Source organism: Arachis hypogaea, chromosome 19, assembly GCF_003086295.3.
Source record: "Arachis hypogaea cultivar Tifrunner chromosome 19, arahy.Tifrunner.gnm2.J5K5, whole genome shotgun sequence".
Lineage (NCBI taxonomy): Eukaryota > Viridiplantae > Streptophyta > Magnoliopsida > Fabales > Fabaceae > Arachis > Arachis hypogaea.
The window spans coordinates 59,535,184-59,555,785 of record NC_092054.1 but is presented as its reverse complement, the minus strand read 5'-3'; the positions used below and the strand labels follow the sequence as shown (position 1 = coordinate 59,555,785).

At 40.8% G+C, this 20,602-nt stretch overlaps 1 non-coding gene across 1 annotated transcript; it reads left to right on the top strand.

Annotated features, from left to right (window-relative positions):
- Positions 1 to 17,411: 17,411 nt before the first annotated feature.
- Positions 17,412 to 17,518, top strand: LOC112781297 (small nucleolar RNA R71). The gene has a single exon (XR_003192081.1). It is a non-coding gene; the product is annotated as a small nucleolar RNA R71 (small nucleolar RNA).
- Positions 17,519 to 20,602: the final 3,084 nt, after the last annotated feature.

Below are 20,602 nucleotides of genomic sequence, written 5' to 3'. Positions count from 1 at the left end.
TTATTTTCCCCTGTTGGACATCAATGAGAGTTCGTCCAGTTGCTAGGAAGGGTCTTCCTAGAATGAGAGTGGCACTCTTGTGCTCCTCTATTTCCAGCACTACAAAGTCAGTGGGAAAGGCGAATGGCCCAACTCTGACAATCATGTCTTCAATCACGCCTGATGAGTATTTAATGGAGCCATCAGCAAGTTGGAGACATATCCGGGTTGGTTTAACTTCTTCAGTTAAACCAAGCTTTCTGATAGTGGATGCAGGTATTAGGTTGATGCTTGCCCCAAGATCACATAAAGCTGTCTTGGTGCAATTACCTTCTAATGTGCATGGTATCAGAAAACTCCCAGGGTCTTTAAGCTTTTCAGGAAAGCTTTTCAGAATGACTGCACTGCATTCTTCAGTGAGGAGAACTCTTTCAGTTTCTCTCCAATCCTTCTTATGACTCAGGATCTATTTCATGAACTTGGCATAAGAAGGTATTTGCTCAAGTGCCTCTGCAAATGGAATCTTTATTTCAAGAGTCCTGAGATAATCTGCAAAGCGAGCAAATTGCTTATCCTGCTCCTCTTGGCGGAGTTTTTGAGGATAAGGTATCTTGGCTTTATATTCCTCAACCTTAGTTGCTGTAAGTTTATTTCCTACAGAAGTGGTTGAAGAAGCCTTTTTAGATGGGTTGTTATCAGCACTCGTGTGTGTCTGATCCCTCACTGGTAATTGAGTGCCAGAGTTAGAAGCTGGAGTGACGTTAGACGCCAGCTCCTCATCTATTCCTGGTGTTTGAACGCCAGAACTGAGCTTCTTTTGGGCGTTCAACGCCAGATCCTTGCTTGTTTCTGGCGTTGAACGCCAGTCTTGAGCATGGTCTGGGCATTCAGCACCAGCCTTCCACCCAACTTCTGGCGTTTTAGCGCCAGAATTATTTTTCCCTGGGCTCTTACTGTCCTCAGATGGATTTTGGGTGGTTTGCTCATTTCTTGGTTTCCTGCTGCCTTGAAGTGGGGTATTTAGTGCTTCCCACTTCTTAATTGAATTGCTTGGCATTCTTCTGTTATTTGTTTTGACAGCTGATGCTTTGTTTGCTTTAGTTGTACTTCCATGTTTATATTAGCCATCCTTGTCTCTTGTAGTTTATCCTTGAATTCAGCTAACTGCTTTGTTAGAAAATCCAATTGCTGATTGAATTCAGCAGCTTGCTCTGCAGGACTAAGTTCAGCAGTTACTGTTTTAGCCTCTTCTTTCATGGAAGAGTCACTGCTTAGGTACAGATACTGATTTCTAGCAACTGTATCAATGAGCTCTTGAGCTTCTTCAATTGTCTTTCTCATGTGGATAGATCCACCAGCTGAGCAATCTAGAGAGATCTGAGCTCTTTCTGTAAGCCCATAATAGAAGATGTCTAACTGAACCCACTCTGAAAACATTTCAGAGGGGCATTTTCGTAGCATCTCTCTGTATCTCTCCCAGGCATCATAAAGAGATTCATTATCTCCTTGTTTAAAGCCTTGGATGTCCAGCCTTAGCTGTGTCATCCGTTTTGGAGGAAAGTATTGATTCAGGAATTTTTCTGTCAACTGTTTCCATGTCCTTATGCTAGCCTTAGGTTGGTTATTTAACCACCTCTTGGCTTGGTGTTTTACAGCAAATGGAAACAGTAATAATCTGTAGACATCCTGATCTACTTCCTTATCATGTACTGTGTCAGCAATTTGTAAAAACTGTGCCAGAAACTCTGTAGGTTCTTCCTGTGGAAGACCGGAATACTGGCAGCTTTGCTGCACCATGATAATGAGCTGATGATTCAACTCAAAGCTACTGACTCCAATGGAGGGTATGCAGATACTACTCCCATATGAAGCAGTAGAGGGGTTAGCATATGACCCCAGAGTCCTCCTGGACTGTTCATTTCCACTTAGATCCATGATGGAGAAAGGGAGATGATGTAAAATAAAAAATTTATTTTTATTTATTTATTTATTTCAAAAATAAAATAAATTAAAATAAAATAAATAAAAATAGGTGAAGATTTTCGAAAAAAATGAGGAGAGAGAAAGTGGTCAGGAAGTTTTGAAAAAGATATGATTTGAAAAAGATTTTAAATTTGAAAAAAAGTCTGAATTTTAAAATAAATTTCGAAAATTTTTTTTTAAAAAAAAAGAGAGAAAAGATATTTTTGAATTTAAAGAGGAAAGAGAGAAACAATAAGATAGCCCAAGATTTAAGATTTTTAGATCTAATGCTCCTTGTTTTCGAAAATTTTGGAGGGAAAACACCAAGGAACACCAAACTTAAAAATTTTAAGATCAAGACACAAGGAAAACTCAAGACCACTTTGAAGACTCACAAGAACACAAGAACATGAAGAAAGAACACCAAACTTAAAATTTTAGAAAACCAAAATAAAATTTTCGAAAAACAAAGGGAAATCAACAAGAAAACACCAAACTTAAAGTTTGGTACGAGATTTAATAGAAAAATTATTTTTTTTGAAAAATTTTTGAAAAGAAAATAAAAGACTCTGACCCAAAAGACAAAAATTTCCTAATCTAAGCAACAAGATTCACCGTCAGTTGTTCAAACTCAAACAACCCCCGGCAACGGCGCCAAAAACTTGGTGCACGAATTGTAAATCACACTTTTTACAACTCGTACCACTAACCAGCAAGTGCACTGGGTCGTCCAAGTAATACCTTACGTGAGTAAGGGTCGATCCCATGGAGATTGTTGGCTTGAAGCAATCTATGGTTATCTTGTAACTCTTAGTCAAGAAGACAATAAAATAATTCACTTATCAAATTTGATTGCAAGGAATAAAAGGGCAGAACACAAATTATACTTGTATGCAATGATGGAGAATATGTTGGAGTTTTGGAGATGCTTTGTCTTCTGAAATTCTGCTTTCCTCTGTTTTCTGATTCACGCACGCACGTCCTCCTATGGCAAGCTGTGTGTTGGTGGATTACCGTTGTCAATGGCTACCATCCATCCTTCCAGTGAAAAGGGTCCAGATGCGCTGTCACCGCACGGCTAATCATCTGCAGGTTCTCAATCGTACCAGAATAGGATTTACTATCCTTTTGCGTCTGTCACTACGCCCAGCACTCGCGAGTTTGAAGCTCATCACAGTCATTCAATCCCTGAATCCTACTCGGAATACCACAGACAAGGTTTAGACTTTCCGGATTCTCTTGAATGCTGCCATCATCTAGCTTATACCACGAAGATTCTGATTAAGAGATCTAAGAGATATTCATTCATTCTACGGTGGAACATAAGTGGTTGTCAGGCACGCGTTCGTGGAGGAATGATGATGATTGTCACGTTCATCACATTCATATTAAAGTTCGAATGGATATCTTAGATAGGAACACGCATGTTTGAATGGAAAACAGAAATACTTGCATTAATTCATCGAGACACAGCAGAGCTCCTCACCCCCAACAATGGAGTTTAGAGACTCATGCCGTCAAAAGGTACAAAGTTCAGATCTAAAATGTCATGAGATGCGAAATAAACATCTAAAAGTTGTTTAAATACTAAACCAGTAACCTAGGTTTACAGAAAATGAACAAACTATGATAGATGGTGCAGAAATCTACTTCTGGGGCCCACTTGGTGTGTGCTGGGGCTGAGACTTAAGCTAATCACGTGCATAGGGCTGTTTTAGGCGTTCAACGCCAGCTTTGGATCCTTTTCTGGCGTTGAACTCCAACTTGTAACTTGTTTCTGGCGCTGGACGCCAGACAGCAACATGGAACTGGCGTTGAACGCCAGTTTACGTCATCTATCCTTGAGTAAAGTATGAACTATTATATATTTCTGGAAAGCCCTGGATGTCTACTTTCCAACGCAATTGGAAGCGCGCCATTTAGACTCCTGTAGCTCCAGAAATTCCATTCCAAGTGCAGAGAGGTCAGAATCCAACAGCATCAGCAGTCCTTTTTCAACCTGAATCAGATTTTTGCTCAGCTCCCTCAATTTCAGCCAGAAAATACCTGAAATTATAGAAAAACACACAAACTCATAGTAAAGTCTAGAAATATGAATTTTTCCTAGAAACTAATGAAAATAAACTAAAAACTAACTAAAACATACTAAAAACTATATGAAATTAACCCCAAAAAGCGTATAAAATATCCTCTCATCACTCATCAAAATGTGGTGATTTCAAGTGAAGAGTTCCTGTTATAGCATTTGGGCTGAAGTCTACCTCCTTTCCTCGTACATAGCTTTTGAAGGTTGGGGCCCTGGTTTTGTCTTCTCTAACCACATTTGCGTAGAACTCTTTGATGAGGTTTGCATTGATCTTCCCCTCTGGATTGGTGAGCCTTTGCCACCCTCTTTGTTCAATTTTCTCCCGAATCTGTGGGCACTCGTCTTCATTGATTTGGAAGGTTAACTCAGGCAATATCTTCTTGATCTTGATCCTTTCAAATTCTTGTTCATGGAAGGCAGTTTTGAATCTCTTCTCATCGAAAGGAATGTTCTCCATTGGTTCCTTCCTCTTTTGCCTCTTGGAGCTTGAAGATGCCATGAATTTGAGTTGCTGTGTGAGGGGATTGGAAGGTAAGGATAGATGAGGAATTTGGTTGGTTAAGACGAGGTGTGATGAAGGGGTTTTGGATGCCGAAAGTGTGAAGTGTGGAGAGTGGGAATTTGAATGTGAGGGGTAAGTATGCACTAGGACTCATTTATATAGGGAGATTATGAGTGAGTGGAGGGTGTGGATTGATGGAATGGTTGCTTGATGGACGGTTGGGGTTGTGCATGGAGAAAGGACAAGGATCATCACTTTATGAAGGTTATTGGTTCGGTCTCCAAGGGTCTCCTTTTTTCAATGTTGCATGGCAACAATTTCCAATGCATTCCTTCTTGAGACAAGGGTGTAGTTTCTCTTCATGGAGTGGCCGAACCTTTTTCATTTAATTGTCCAATCAATCCCCTTCAATGCTCCTCTCCTTTTCCCTATAAAAATAAAATAAGAAAATTCAATATCATAAAAATTAAACTTTACGGCTAGTATAGTAAAGAAAAAGGATTAGGTTGTTTATTCATGAACACCAACTAACTAACTAACTGTGCATCCTTATATGCATATTTGTGGCACCCTGGGTGACACCAAACTTAGTTTGGAGCACTGTGATGAAAAGTTTTGTTCAAAGCTCCAAGACTAGCATGCTCTGAGTTGCATCCATGCTTTCTTGGCATGCTTTGAACACCAAACTTGTTCTTCACTATATACTGCATAATAAGGATTTCACCAAGTGTTTGTCAAGTTTGGGTTGGAATTCATGAATATTGACTTATTCACTATTAAAGGCATATAAAACATGGGTTGCCTCCTATGAAGCGCTTCTTTAGCATCACTAGCTTGACGTTTCTTCTTCATCAGGGAGGTTGATAGTGCTTCAAGTCCTCCCCTCTTGCCTTGGACTTATATCCATTGGTTGTATCAATGATCTCTACATGTTCCAAGGAGAGAACTCTGTTGATAGTGAAGACCTTAGGTAACTGAGATGGTACAGTGGGGAGATCAGGGGGGATATCTGGGAAGTAAGCTGAGATCACTTTATCCCCTGGAGAGAAGTCCTCGGTAGGGATCTTCTTGTTCCTCCACCTCCTTGGTACCTTCTTCTTTGTTCCTTTTGATGTTGCCTTGCTCTTTGTGACTTCTTCTTCTAAGGGAATTTTGTTGTTGTCTTCACATGTCTCTGGTGGTTTAGGTTCCTCCAGCTTTTCCTTGAGCTGTGACAACTGCTTATTTCCTTGTTCATCAAGCAAGGGCTTTCCCAGCTGGGCTGGTTGTGCTTCAATGCTTGCTTCCTCTTTCAGTATCTCATTATGATCTTTGCTTGGTTCTTTGTTCTCTTGGTCTGCTTCTTGTGAGAGTTTGAAGACATTAAAACTGAGTCATTCATCATGGATCCTCAATATTAGCTCCCCTCGCTCAACATCTATGAGTGCTCTGGCTGTAGCTAGGAATGGTCTTCCCAATATGATTGGGTGAGTGTGACTCTCTTCCATGTCCAGGATGACGAAGTCTGTGGGAAGAAAGTATTTCCCAACCTTTACCAACACATTTTCCACCACTCCTATTGCTTGTTTTTGAGTTTTGTCAGCCAGCTTGATGACTACATCTGTGGGCATTATCTCATTGATCTTCAGCCTCTTCACCAGGGATAAGGGCATTAAGTTGATGCTTACTCCCAAATCGCAGAGTGCTTTATCAAACATTATTTCTCCTATGGCACATGGGACATGAAAACTCCCTGGATCTTTTCTTTTTGTAGGCAACTGTGGTTGAATGAGGGCACTGCACTCCTTGTTCATTACTATAGTTTGGCCTCCTTTGAGTGAGCTTTTCCTAGGGAGCAGTTCCTTCATGTATTTGATGTATGCAGGCATTTGTTGGATGGTCTTGATGAATGGTATGTTGACATTCAGAGATGCAAACAAGTCAAGAAATCTTGAGTATATTCTCTTCTCAACAGCACCCTTGAGTAGTTGGGAAAAGGGTGCATAAAGCCTCAGCAGCTCCTGTTGTGAGATTTCTGGTTCTTGGTGATCTTTTTCCTCCTTCTCTATTGAGGTGTCTCCAGGTTGTTCTACCAACTCGTTTGACTTGTCCTCAGTCTCCTTATCACTTATAGTGACCATCTTGCAATCTTCCCATCTTACTTTCCTTGTTTCACCTCCCGGATTCTTCTCTGTGTCACTGATAAACCCATATTTCATGAGTTCTTTTGTGCTTAATTTGAGTGATTTATACAATCCTTCACCTACTTATTCACATTAATTACATGATTTTACTTTCCCTTCCTTATTATGTGATGTAAATGAAAAACATGTTTCCTAAGCTTTAAAATTAATTAATTTAATTACCTTTATTCCCATTCGATGCCGTGATCAGTGTGTTGAGTAGTTTCAGATTTTCTAAGGCAGAATGACTTAAAGGACGGAAAAGAAAACATACAGAAATGGAAGGAGAAAACAAAACGGAGCTTTGAAGGAAACTGGTATTCACGCGATCGCATGGATGATGCGATCGCGTGCCAAGCACGAATCAGCAGCGACGCGGCCGCATGACTGACGCGATCGCGCGCCTTAAGCAGAACGCATATGACGCGGTCGCATGACTGACGCGACCGCGTGGCAAGGAAAAGCTCCAAATGACGCGACCGCGTGACCCACGCGGACGCGTGACAGAGGCCACGCACCAGAAATTACAGAATACGCCCCCAGTGAATTCTGAAGCCCTTTTTGGCCCAGATCCAAGTACAGACAGCATAGACCAGAGGTTATAAAGTGTGGAAATGCACCCATTCAAAGGGAGCTCGCATATTTTACCTTTCAATGATTTAGATTTAGTTGAGAGGGAGATCTTTTCTCTCTCTTTTAGGATTTAGGATTTCTTCTTGTTTTAAGAGTAACTCTGGATCCCAGGTTTAATGTTCTTTTATTTTAGTTTTACTTCTATTTATTTATTCCAATATTTGAATTGATTATTATAATTTGATCTAAGAATTCTTACATGTTACAAACTATTATTTGAATTAATGATAATTGAGGTATTTTCAGTTTATGATTGTTCTCTTTGATTTATGTTACCATTGCTTCCCATCTAAGGACATTTTTTATCATTCCAGCAATTTTACTTTTTCCCCTTTTGGTTCTGGTTAAGAATTTAGTAACTCAACAGTTATTAAACTCAACATAATTGATAATCGTTATCTTGCTAATTGAGCTGAACTTAAGTAATTCCAACCTTTTCTTAGGAAATAAATAGGATTCAAAGGTCAATTTAATTAGTCCCTTGACTTTCCTTGCCTTGGTACAGGTTGATCAAGTGGAGTTTAGATTCAACTTTCATTATAGTTGAGAGAGATAACTACGTTGGACCTCCAACTTCTCTTACCTTGCCAAAAGTTTGCTTTACAGTATTTATTTATTTTTAATTGCCATTTACTTTACCTGTCATTCAAATTACTTGCTTCTCATCTTCTAAACCCCGATTACAACCTCTATAGCCAATAATAAGAACATACTTTCTCGCAGTTCCTTGAGAAGACGACCCGAGGTTTGAATACTCGGTTATCAATTTTTAAAGGGGTTTGTTACTTGTGACACCCAAAACGTTTGTACGAATGGATTTTTGTCGGTTTAGAGACTATATCTACAACGCGAATGTTTCTATGAATCTCTTTACTGGTAAAAATCTTCTCGTCAAAATGGCGCCGTTGCCGGGGAACTGCTAACGTGTGCCTTATTATTGGTTATTGTAAATATTTTTCTTTTGCTTGTTTATTTATTTTTGTTTTCCCTTTTTACCTTTATTTGCTACTATGAACTCTCACCCCTCTCGCTTTGAGTTTGGTTCTAATGTTGTTAAAGGAAATAAAAGTTACAACAGGAATGTGCATCAAGGTCAGACCAATCAAGGATGGATGGAACCAAGAGGATCTAATCAACCCTTTTGGCAGCAACACCCTCCGAGATATCCTTGACAAAGACCATTCCACAATGCATACCCAGCTGAAAGACATGGTGGACAACCTTGTGACTGCCAACAAGCCCCACCCCGTGCATATAAACCACCCTTTCAACATAACCTTGAACCACCACACTCACAAGCTTCTCTTCACCATTCGCCACCGTATGATCCATCCTTACCCTAATACCAATCCAATCGCTCCCAATCACCACCACTTTCCTTTGTAGCATGTCCAAGTCCAGCAACCCGAGAAGTAGAGGATCGCCTAAGGGAAACAATAATTAAATTCCAAACAACCATTAAACAACTGGAACAAGCGATGATTCAATGGGCTTCTAGGCACTCAAATATACAAGGATCAACCACAGCTCCATGTGGACAGCCCAATGAAGAGCAGAGCATGAAGGAAGTGCCAGAAACTCCAGTGGACAAGACAGAGCATGAATTTGTACTGGAACAATTAGAAGAAGCTGTCTTTGTTCAAGAAGAAGAGTTGGTTGAAGATCTAGGAGATGCTGAACCTCCATGGGAATCCAGAATTGAGGAAAACTCCATCCAGGATGCTACAGTTGATGCTAAGGAGGATATTTCTCCAAGGCAAATCGTTTATGAAGAATCAGACGGAATAATCTAAGAAATAAATTCCCTTGATGATAATAGTCACAAGTCTAGCTCTCTTAGTGATGAACTTGCATCCGCAAGTGAATTCTCTGAGATAGAAGAATCTTTCCCAAGTGAATATGAAGATGATGCAGAGGTAGATTTCTCTCAACCTCCAATCTATGACTCAAGTGGTGAGGAAGACATAGAAGACTTTGACCAGGACACAGATACAATTGAAGATCTTTGCAAAGAAGTGGAGGAATTCACAGAAGAGCACAAGGAAACAGAACTTGCAGAACCACCAAAAACACCTAATACAAGCTTCAAGTGGGTATAATCCTTAACTTGTAATTTTACTTATTCACTTGAATATGGTTTGCTTGAAACAGATGGCCAGCTTAGAGCTCTCTGCGGCTTTAAGAGTAAGAGGGAAATGGCTCGTACTCAGAGCTGGTGCACAAGGTTCAATAAGGTTCCACGCTTCACCTCGAAGTACACGGATTAGTATCATGCTCAATTACATCGATCACGGAAAACGTTTGGTCACCAAGGTGAGATTCTACTTTTTAACCCGCCCGAATGGAGACATGTAGATCAAGACGGAGGCGGATTTAAAAGCAAGGCTTGGAATCCTAGAGTTTATTCTGACATTTGTCATCTCGGGAGCCTAACAATATATTTAAAGTTGTTCGAAAGCTTTGTGTGCCTAGTTTGGGACCCCGGAGGCTATTGGCATTCCAAGCACTGGTGGAGATTTCTGGACGAATTTAAACATAAGCCACCATAACAGGATACTCCTCCAATGTCCAACTTAAGGACTTTAACTAAAAGTGCTAGGTGGGAGACAACCCACTATGGTATGGTCGCTTTTTTTTCAATTTATTTCTTGTTAATTGCTTTTATTTTTCCTTTTTCATTTTAATTTATTAAACATGGAATCATGCATAACATTCATATTAGTCATTGCATTCTGCATTTTTCATGTATAAAAAAAAAGGGATGCACGACGCGACCGCATGCCCCATGCGATCGCGCCATATCGCGGAAAACGCCACCCGCGCGACCGCGTGACCCACGCGGCCGCGTGATATATATATCGGCGTAAGGATCCAACGAACAGAAAGTTAGGCTGGAATCGTGCGGCCCTTGTGCGTTTCGCACAAATTGGCCCACGCGATCGCATGCCCCATGGGACCGCGTCACTTGCACAATACCAATCCCACACGATCGCGTGAGTGACGCGATCGCGTCGCATGGATTGCACATCACCCCAAAAGGAGACAGAGAGTTGCGCTAAAACGGCGCTGGAGTCGTGCGTTTAGCACAAATTCCAGCGACGCGATTGCGCGACCCACGCGATCGCGTCACCCTTCCTTCCCCCCTCTCATGCGATCGCGCGCCCCACGCGATCGCGTCACTCCCATTTTCACCCCAACCACGCGACCGCGTGCCCCACGCGGCCGCGTGGATTCAAAAATATAACCCCCCCAACCCGCGAACCCTATCAGTCGCGAGCCCCCCCCACCCCCAACCCTCTTCTCCTTCTCTGCTCCCTCTCCCTCCAACCACCACCCAGCCGCCACCGCCAGCCACCCAGACGCCGCCACCACCCCGGACGCCGCCGCCGCAACCCCCTCCCCTCCCTTCTTCCTCTCTCCTCCCCTCTCCACCACTGCCTCCGCGACCACCGCCCCCACCGCTGGCCACCCAGCCGCGCCCCCCCTCTCTCTCCGCCACCCACCCGCACCCCCCTTCTTCTATCACTAACCCGAAACCCTCACCGCCACTGCCCCCACCAGCCACCACCGCGACACCGTGCCCCGCCACCGCCCCGGACGCCGCCGCAGCCACCTTCTTCCCCGTTCCACCCCTTCCGCCTACCAGGTTCCGTAAAACGCAACCCCCTTTTTTCTGTTCATCATTTTTTCTGTACTTTTTCCGTTTCTGTTCATCATTAGGATAGATAGATATGCATTCTGTAGTGGATTTTTAGGTTGTTAGGTAGCTTAGGCTGTGGTTAGTGGATCTAGGTCTGTTTACTTGCACTGTTCCTGTTTATGTTTTATCATAACTGCAATTTCTGTTCCTGTGACCTCATTCATATGCTATGATTTCTTGCACTTGCTGCTTGTTACTCTAAATTTTCCTGTTTCTATTCATTGCTGGTAACTGCAGCTAGTTTTTAAATTCATATGAACTGCTATGATTGCTGTTTATTTTCCGGGATAATCCAATTTTAGCCGGAATGCTGCCCAAATTTTTTTAAAAAAAATTGTTTTCATTCATGTTTTGGTTTGGAATTTCTGATCTCTGTTTCACTCTGCTTTACCCACACCATTTCATGAATGCTATGGCAGACATTCTTATCCTCTTTGATTTCCTGGTTCATAAACTGCATTTGTGATTCACTGATTCCAATTTTTACTTTCTTTATTTCTATTCGAATCAGCATCGCCCTGTTTTCCTTGTTCGATTATGAGTACTTCTATTCTTACCTGTGAATCCTTGTTATGTGGAATTTTTCTATGCCACTTACTTTAACCCGCACTTTACTAACTCACTAATTTTAATTTACTAATTTCTTTTTCAAATTCTAACCATATTAACCCTTTTAATCTCTTTTCTGATTATTTTCACTTTCCTCTAACTTTCTACCCATGGCATATTGTTTATTTTTCCATTTAACATGAATTCAATCACATTTTATTTACTCATTTTCCTTATTTTATTTCTCCCTTGCAGCTTTGAGTTTCCTTTGTTTAATTGCCTATTTGCTTTCCTATTTTATCCATATCCTGGTTTTCTGTTTTTCAGGATGTCTACCTCACAGAGGAAAGGAAAAGGCAAGGCTACTGGCAAGCGCAAGAGAGGAGATTCCTCCCAGTCCATCATTGCTCTAATGCATGATTCTTCATGGCAGGAGAAGAACTTCACATAGCAGGAAAAAGCTGACCAGCTGCTCCCTGTGACTGATCCTATAAAATTTGCAAACCGGTACTGTGAGTTGAAGTACCTGGCTTTTGCAAACTCCAGAAATCTATACCTGGAACGAACTCTGAAGATTCCAGAAGCCCTCCAGCAGTACACCACTGAGCAAATTAAGCAAAGGGGCTGGTTCTTTCTGGAGCGAACACTGACAGAGGTCAATTCATCTTGGGTACGGGAATTCTACTGCAACTACTACCTCACCACCCTAGATGCAGTGAACCTGAGAGGAAAACAAATTCTGGTCACTGAGGAGGCCTTAGAGGACATTCTCCGGCTCCCAGCCAAGTCCGATCAGCCTGATGGTTATTCAAAGGCTGAGGAGGACATGCGCCGGATGAAGTTTGATTGGGATACCGTAAAGGCACGGATAGCTCTCGACCCGAAAGTCCCTTGGGAGATGGGTCAGGACACTACCATGCCTAGAGGGATCAAGAGAGCATACTTGACCGATGAGGCTCGGTTATGGCATCAGATCTTGAGTAATTATGTGATGCCGAGTACTCATGAGACGGAGATCCCGGCTGCTATGATCACCCTCCTTTGGTGTGTGCTGGAGGGTAAGGACCTTTATCTGCCACGTTTCATTCGGCATTATATGGCCAGGGTCCACGTCCGAGGCACCCTCCCCTTTCCATATCTAGTTACACAGCTTGGCCATCGAGATGACGTGCCATGGGAGGATGCCGATGAGAGACCACCAGCGGCAGATTGCAGGAAGATCATTCCGCACAGCCAGAACTTCTTAGCCCTGGGCCACAGACCAGCACCATTCACTGCTACTGATGAGTCAGCCCCACAGTCTGCTAGACCCTCTTCCTCCACTGCTGCACCACCTACCCCTGCTACCACCACTGCACCTCCACCTGCCACAGAGCCCGTCTATCATCTGGTGCACCACTTGTTCCGACGACTTGACCAGATGGAGCATCGCAACAAGCGGCGCTATGAGCACCTAAAGCTGATGATACGATCCGGCGATATCCCCTCCGAGCCCGACACACCATCCGAGGCATCTGAGGAGGAGGCGGATGCGCCCGAGGCAGAGACCCATTCCCAGGAGGCAGCACCAGCCGCACCACAGGCAGCGGTCCCACATCAGATTGAGGCTGCGGATCTTGAGATCCCGATCCAGTCAGCCCCTCCTCCACAGCAGCCAGACCCTCAGCCCACCACCACCACTGAGACTCCAGCTACCATCCCTCCCAGTGATGATACTCCTTCACACCCGGCTTGATTGAGCATCGAGGACGATGCTTCCTTTTAAGTGTGGGGAGGTCGCCATCTCTGGCGTTTATTTTGGTGAACCACTACATACTTTTTCTTTTATTTTGGATATTTTTCTGTATTTTTCCTTTTACTGTTATTTTCTGAGTACTTATATACATTGCTTTTATGTAGTTTTACTCTATTTTCTGCATTTTGCATCTTTAGTTCATACTTTAGCCATTTAGTTTATTTTAGTTATTTAGTTTATTTTGCAATTCTGATTTATTAGTGGATTAATTAGTATAGCTTACCCTTTTTAGCATAAGATAGTATAAGTTTAAAATTGAAAAATATAAAAAGGAAGTAAGCTAGGAAATTGAACATAACAGATTTAAATCCACAAACCTTATATATAGCATTACATGATGTAGTTAAGCCGACAACATTTCATCAAGGAGGAACATTAAAACCTTAAAAGCTACCCTAATTAATTTTTTTATGAGAATAATGGGAATTTTTAACTAAACCTGCATACAATATATAAATGATATATGATGCTTGAGTTAGAGAACACACAGCCTGTGAGTCTTGAGTTTAAATTGTATGGTTGCATTCAAACCATAATTTCATTTCTGTGTGTTACATTTCTTTTTATTCTGATGTTCTTTCCTTTGCTTTAATCTATATGTCCAATTATAGAATATAGAATAGATACATACCAAGAGAATGATTGAGGCCATCATTTGATTTCAACTCACTTACCCCAAATTAGCCTACCTTTTACATCACCCTTGTTAGTCCCCTTGAGCCTTTTAAAACCCCTTTATTCTATTTAGCCAAATTACTAGCCTTAAGCAGAAAAATAAAAGAAAATCCCAAGTGAATCCTTAGTTAGCTTAAGATAGAAAATTATGAATAGAGTTAAATGTGGAAAACCTTTTGGGAACATGGGTAATAGAAACAAAAGGGTAGAAAAGTTTAAAGGAATAAAAATAAAATTTGGGAAGCATGCTCATGAGAAAATCTAAGTGATTTAATTACCATGTGCATTGAAAAAAAAAAGAGAGTTATTTTTCAGCATCTAAATAAAAGGGGATACAAAAGAAATTCCCCAATGCAAAATAAAAACAATGCACATGGGATAAAAATAAAAAGTGAAACATGAGCATGTAACAATAAGTGGGATAATATGGGAAAATAGGTAAAAAAGATTTTATTTTACTAAATATGTATGTTAGGTGATATCTTAGTCTAATTAAGGATTCACTTATTTAGCTCACTTAACCCTATACATAAATCCTTACCCTTACCTTAGCCCCATTACAACCTCAATTAAAGACCTCATGACTTTTTGGTATGACTATATTCTATAATTGTTGATTGTTTAGATAAAGAACAAAGCTATAGAAAGTAAGAATAAAAAGAAAAATAGAGTGAATAAACCCAATAAACACTGAGTGACTAGAGAGTAAACACAAAATCCAGTGAGGGTTCAATAACTCATCAACATATATCTGTACTTAATTTACTAATTGTTTTGCAAGTTTATACAAGTGTTTTCTTTCCCATCTCATTTGCTAAATTGCTTTATTATTTAAGGGTTGGCTATGTATATATACATGACTCCTTGAGAATATGAATTAACTTGGCTACATGTAAGCTTTATATATGAGTGAATAAATTAGAGTTGCATGATGCATCATTCATTTAGGTAGTTGCATTTAAATTAGGTTGCATTGCATGACATTCCATCACTTTAACCTTAATTATTTACCTTGGATTTAGCATGAGGACATGCTAGTGTTTAAGTATGGGGAGGTTGATAAACCCATATTTCATGAGTTCTTTTATGCTTAATTTGAGTCATTTATACAATCCTTCACCTACTTATTCACATTAATTACATGATTTTACTTTCCCTTCCTTATTATGTGATGTAAATGAAAAACATGTTTCCTAAGCTTTAAAATTAATTAATTTAATTACCTTTATTCCCATTCGATGCCGTGATCAGTGTGTTGAGTAGTTTCAGATTTTCTAAGGCAGAATGACTTAAAAGACGGAAAAGGAAACATACAGAAATGGAAGGAGAAAGCAAAACGGAGCTTTGAAGGAAACTGGTATTCACGCGATCGCATGAATAACGCGATCGCGTGCCAAGCACGAATCAGCAGCGACGCGGCCGCATGACTAACGTGACCGCGCGCCTTAAGCAGAACGCATATGACGCGGTCGCATGACTGACGCGACCGCGTGGCAAGGAAAAGCTCCAAATGACGCGACCGCGTGACCCACGCGGACGCGTGACAGAGGCCACTTACCAGAAATTACAGAATACGCCCCCAGCGAATTCTGAGGCCCTTTTTGGCCCAGATCCAAGTACAGACAGCATAGACCAGAGGTTATAAAGTGTGGGAATGCACCCATTCAAAGGGAGCTCGCATATTTTACCTTTCAATGATTTAGATTTAGTTGAGAGGGAGATCTTCTCTCTCTCTTTTAGGATTTAGGATTTCTTCTTGTTTTAAGAGTAACTCTGGATCCCAGGTTTAATGTTCTTTTATTTTAGTTTTACTTCTATTTATTTATTCTAACATTTGAATTGATTATTATAATTTGATCTAAGAATTCTTCCATGTTACAGACTATTATTTGAATTAATGATAATTGAGGTATTTTCAGTTTATGATTGTTCTCTTTGATTTAACTTACCATTGCTTCCCATCTAAGGACATTTTTTATCATTCCAGCAATTTTACTTTTTTCCCTTTTGGTTCTGGTTAAGAATTTAGTAACTCAACAGTTATTAAACTCAACATAATTGATAATCGTTATCTTGCTAATTGAGCTGAACTTAAGTAATCCCAACCTTTTCTTAGGAAATAAATAGGATTCAAAGGTCAATTTAATTAGTCCCTTGACTTTCCTTGCCCTGGTACAGGTTGATCAAGTGGAGTTTAGATTCAACTTTCATTATAGTTGAGAGAGATAACTACGTTGGACCTCCAACTTCTCTTACCTTGCCAAAAGTTTGCTTTACAGTATTTATTTATTTTTAATTGCCATTTACTTTACCTGTCATTCAAATTACTTGCTTCTCATCTTCTAAACCCCGATTACAACCTCTATAGCCAATAATAAGAACATACTTCCTCGCAGTTCCTTGAGAAGATGACCCGAGGTTAACAATTTTTAAAGGGGTTTGTTACTTGTGACACCCAAAACGTTTGTACGAAGGGATTTTTGTCGGTTTAGAGACTATATCTACAACGCGACTGTTTCTATGAATCTCTTTACTGGTAAAAATCTTCTCGTTAGTCACTTGGGAATCCATCTGTGGGTTTGGGAATCTGCTCAGAGAGATACCCCACTTGAGATTCCAACCTCTTGATTGTATCTCCTTGGTTCTTAAAATTTGCTCGCACTTCCTCCTTGAATGCCTTGTTGTCTTGAATCTCTTTGCCTATGCTTTCAAGTAGATTCTCAATCCTTGAGAGTCTGTCATCAAATGATGGTAGATTGGGATTAGAGGTAGAAGGATGAAGAGGGTTATTTTGGCCTTGGTAAAGGTGTTGAGAGGGTTGGTTATGTGGGTGCTGATATGGTCTAGATGTGAAATGTTGGTGGGCTGCATTGTTGTTGGGATTTGAACGTCTTTGATCTATGCCTTGGTCTTGTTGATTTCCCCACCCAAAGTTTGGGTGATTCCTCCATCCAGGGTTATAGGTCTTAGAGTATGGATCATGGTTTTGCCTAGGTGAATTCCCAATGTAGTTGGCTTGCTCCTGACTACCCTCTGCTTCTTCATTCACTCCTTCTTGGGTTGTTGATGAAGTAGTGATTGCTGCTACTTGGTTCCTCTCCATCTTCTTGGTGAGGTCAGCCAGCTGCTGGGCAATGAGCTTGTTCTGAGCCAGCAGAGCATCTACATTGTTTAGCTCCATCACTCCTCTCGTGTTCCCTCTTTCGGAAGCATAGAAGTAGTTATTCTCTGCTACAGTTTCAATGACATCTATGGCCTCCTCAATGGTCTTCTTCTTGTTCAAAGATCCTCCGGATGAATGGTCTACGGCCTTCTTTGACTCATAAGAGAGCCCTTCATAGAAAATGTGCAGTTGCACCCATTCATTGAACATATCTGGTGGGCACCTCCTTCTTAGGTCTTTAAACCTCTCCCATGCTTCATACAGAGTCTCACCATCTTGTTGCCTGAAAGTTTGGACCTCAGCTCTCAGCCTATTGATTCGTTGAGGGGGGTAAAATCTTGCTAAGAATTTGTTCACCACATCTTTCCAAGTTGTCAAGCTCTCCTTTGGGAAAGACTCCAGCCACTTGGCTGCCTTATCCTTGAGTGAAAATGGAAATAAGAGCAGTCTATAGGCGTCAGGATGAACACCATTAGACTTCACTATGTCACATATTCTCAGGAAGGTGGTTAGATGTTGATTGGGGTCTTCTTGGACACCTCCTCCGAACGAACAATTGTTCTGAACAAGGGTGATGAGCTGTGGCTTTAGTTCAAAATTGTCAGTGTGGATGGTTGGCTTTTGAATGCTACTTCCATAGTTTCCTGGGTTTGGATTGATGTAAGAGCCTAAAACTCTTCTATCCTCCCCAGCATGATTTGCTCGACCTCCTCCGCCATGGTTGTGAGTCTCTTCTTCATGATGGTTTTCCATGTTTTCATCCATGTTTGGTTCAAAGTATTCCTCCTCTTCCTTAGCACCAACTACTCTCTTTCCTCTTGCTTCCCTCCTTAATCTAAGGAAGGTCCTCTCAGGTTCAGAATCAAAGAAAGTTGAAGCCCCGCTTCTTCTCCCTGTCATACAACCCACAAGTACAAGCAAGGAAAATAGATGCAGAAAGTATTTCTATCAGAATGACTGTTAGTGTGAGTGATGCAATATATCAAACAGTTAGTGGGTTAGTGAAATGAATGGTAAATAACTAAAACAAAAAAGTAGGGGGAAGGGAAGAAATTAACTAAAACTGAAAGTAAATTACTCAAACAGAAAATTAAATCAAACAAAAATAAAATGCTCAATCTAGTTACCCTCCAATTTAATCATTGTTGATGCACAATCAATCCCCGGCAATGGCGCCATAAACTTGATGCACGGAAAACTTGTCTCATAACAAATTTCCTTCGGCAAGTGTACCGAATTTGTCGTCAAGTAAAAACTCACAATAGAGTGAGGTCGAATCCAACAAGGATTGATTGATCAAGCAATTTTAATTAGAGGAATGTTCTAGTTGAGCGAATCAGAATTTGAGTTGAGAATTACAGAAAATTAAACGGCGAAAAATTAAATAACAGAAAAGTAAATGCTAGAAATAAAGAGCTGAATGTAGATGACGGAAAGTAAATTGCAGAATCTTAAATGGGAATGGGGTAATTGCTCATAAAAGTAAATGACAGAAATTAAAGAGAATGGGTAAGATCAGAAATGGGGAGTTCATTGGGCTCAGGAGATGTTGCATTCTCCGGATCAATTTTATTTTCATCTCTTCCTCAATCAATGCACTCATTGATCTCCTTGGCAATCTTAAGTGATCGAATTACAATTCCTTGTAATTCAATCTCTCAAATCTTGATCAATAGCCAATTCCTTGGTCAATTGCTCATGAGAAGAGATGAAGTATGGTCACTGATTATACCACATGCATTTCCCAAATCAAGTGTTGAGAGGATTATAGTCACATATCCATCCAAACCCAATTTGGTCTAGCATGAGAAAGAATTTCTAGCATGATCTCTTCATTCCTCTTTCAAGGTTCAGAAGAGATCCAAGTTTGAATAGCTTCTTTTCCAAGATAACTACCCAATTGGATGAAGATCGAAAGCTTTCAAGTAAAATCAAGAGAAAAGATAGAAGAAGAATAATGAAAACTAGTATTGATCCATCAAATTACAACAGAGCTCCCTAACCCAATGAAAGAGGTTTAGTTGTTCATAGCTCTGGAAAATGAAAACAAAGATGGAGAATACATAATGAAACTAGAAGTGCAGAGAAAGTAAAATATAGAGAGTAGTTCTATGCCAAGAGGTTCCCTATAATTTCCAACTCTCATTTTAATTTAAAGCTACTCCTATATATACTACTCTTCTGATCTTCTAGTTGGCTCTTCAAGTCTTGGGTATGGGCCTTTGGATCTTGAGTTTGAAGCAGTTATCTTCTTCATTGGGCTTAGTTTTACTTGCAGAGAGAAAGTGTGAAGTGGGCAGAGACTTTAGCTCAAGACGTTAGTGGTGTTAACGTTTAAGTGGAAATGTGGGTTCGAGAACGTTAGTGACAATCACCTTTTTTACTAACGTTCCTCACCAAAGTAAGAGCCACGTTAACTCCAACATTAGTGGCACAAACGTTGCTACTAACGTTGCATCTTTGTCCTTCGCACACATTATTGGGACTTACCTTTCCCAATAACGTTGAGAAGTCTCCCCCTTTCCTACGTTAGAGTCCACGTTAACTTAGTTAACGTGGCTCTTTTAACGTAGGCTTGCCAACCTTCGAGAACGTTAGTGACACTTACCTTTGTCACTAACGTTCCAATGTGCCCCGATTTCTCACGTTAACTAGGTTAACGTGGCTTCTAACGTGGCCATGCTAGCCATCTCTAACGTTAGTGACAAAGTTGAGTGTCACTAACATTGGCTCATCATTCCCTTATCCACGTTAGCTTCCACATTAACTAAGTTAACGTGGGAGTTAACATGGCTCATTGTAGCTTGTGTGGGCTCCTTCCAACGTTAGTGACAATGTTAGGTGTCACTAACGTTGGCGATCACCTTCCTTCTTCACGTTAGCTTCCACGTTAACTAGGTTAACGTGGGAGTTAACGTGGCTTATTGGGGCTTGTGTGGGTTAATCCCAACGTTAGTGACAATGTTTGGTGTCATTAATATTGTCGATCACCTACTTTTTTCACGTTAGCTTCCACGTTAACTAGGTTAACGTGGGAGTTAACGTGGCTTATTGTGACTTGGCCAACGTTAGTGACAAAGTTGAATGTCACTAACGTTGGCTTCCCCTTTACTTCTTAACGTTAGAGGCCACGTTAACTAAGTTAACGTGGCCACTTATGAGCTTGGTCCAACGTTAGTGACAAAGGTAAGTGTCACTAACGTTGGCTCCATTTCCTTTCCTCCACGTTAGAGTTCACGTTAACTTAGTTAACGTGACTCTTAACGTGGGCAATGATGGCTTCGAGAGTGTTATTGGCGATTACTTTTCTCATTAACTTTGCAAGTTACTCCCATTTCACGTTAGAAGTTACGTTAATTAGATTAACGTGGCTGCTAACGTGGTTCTTCCTTGCTT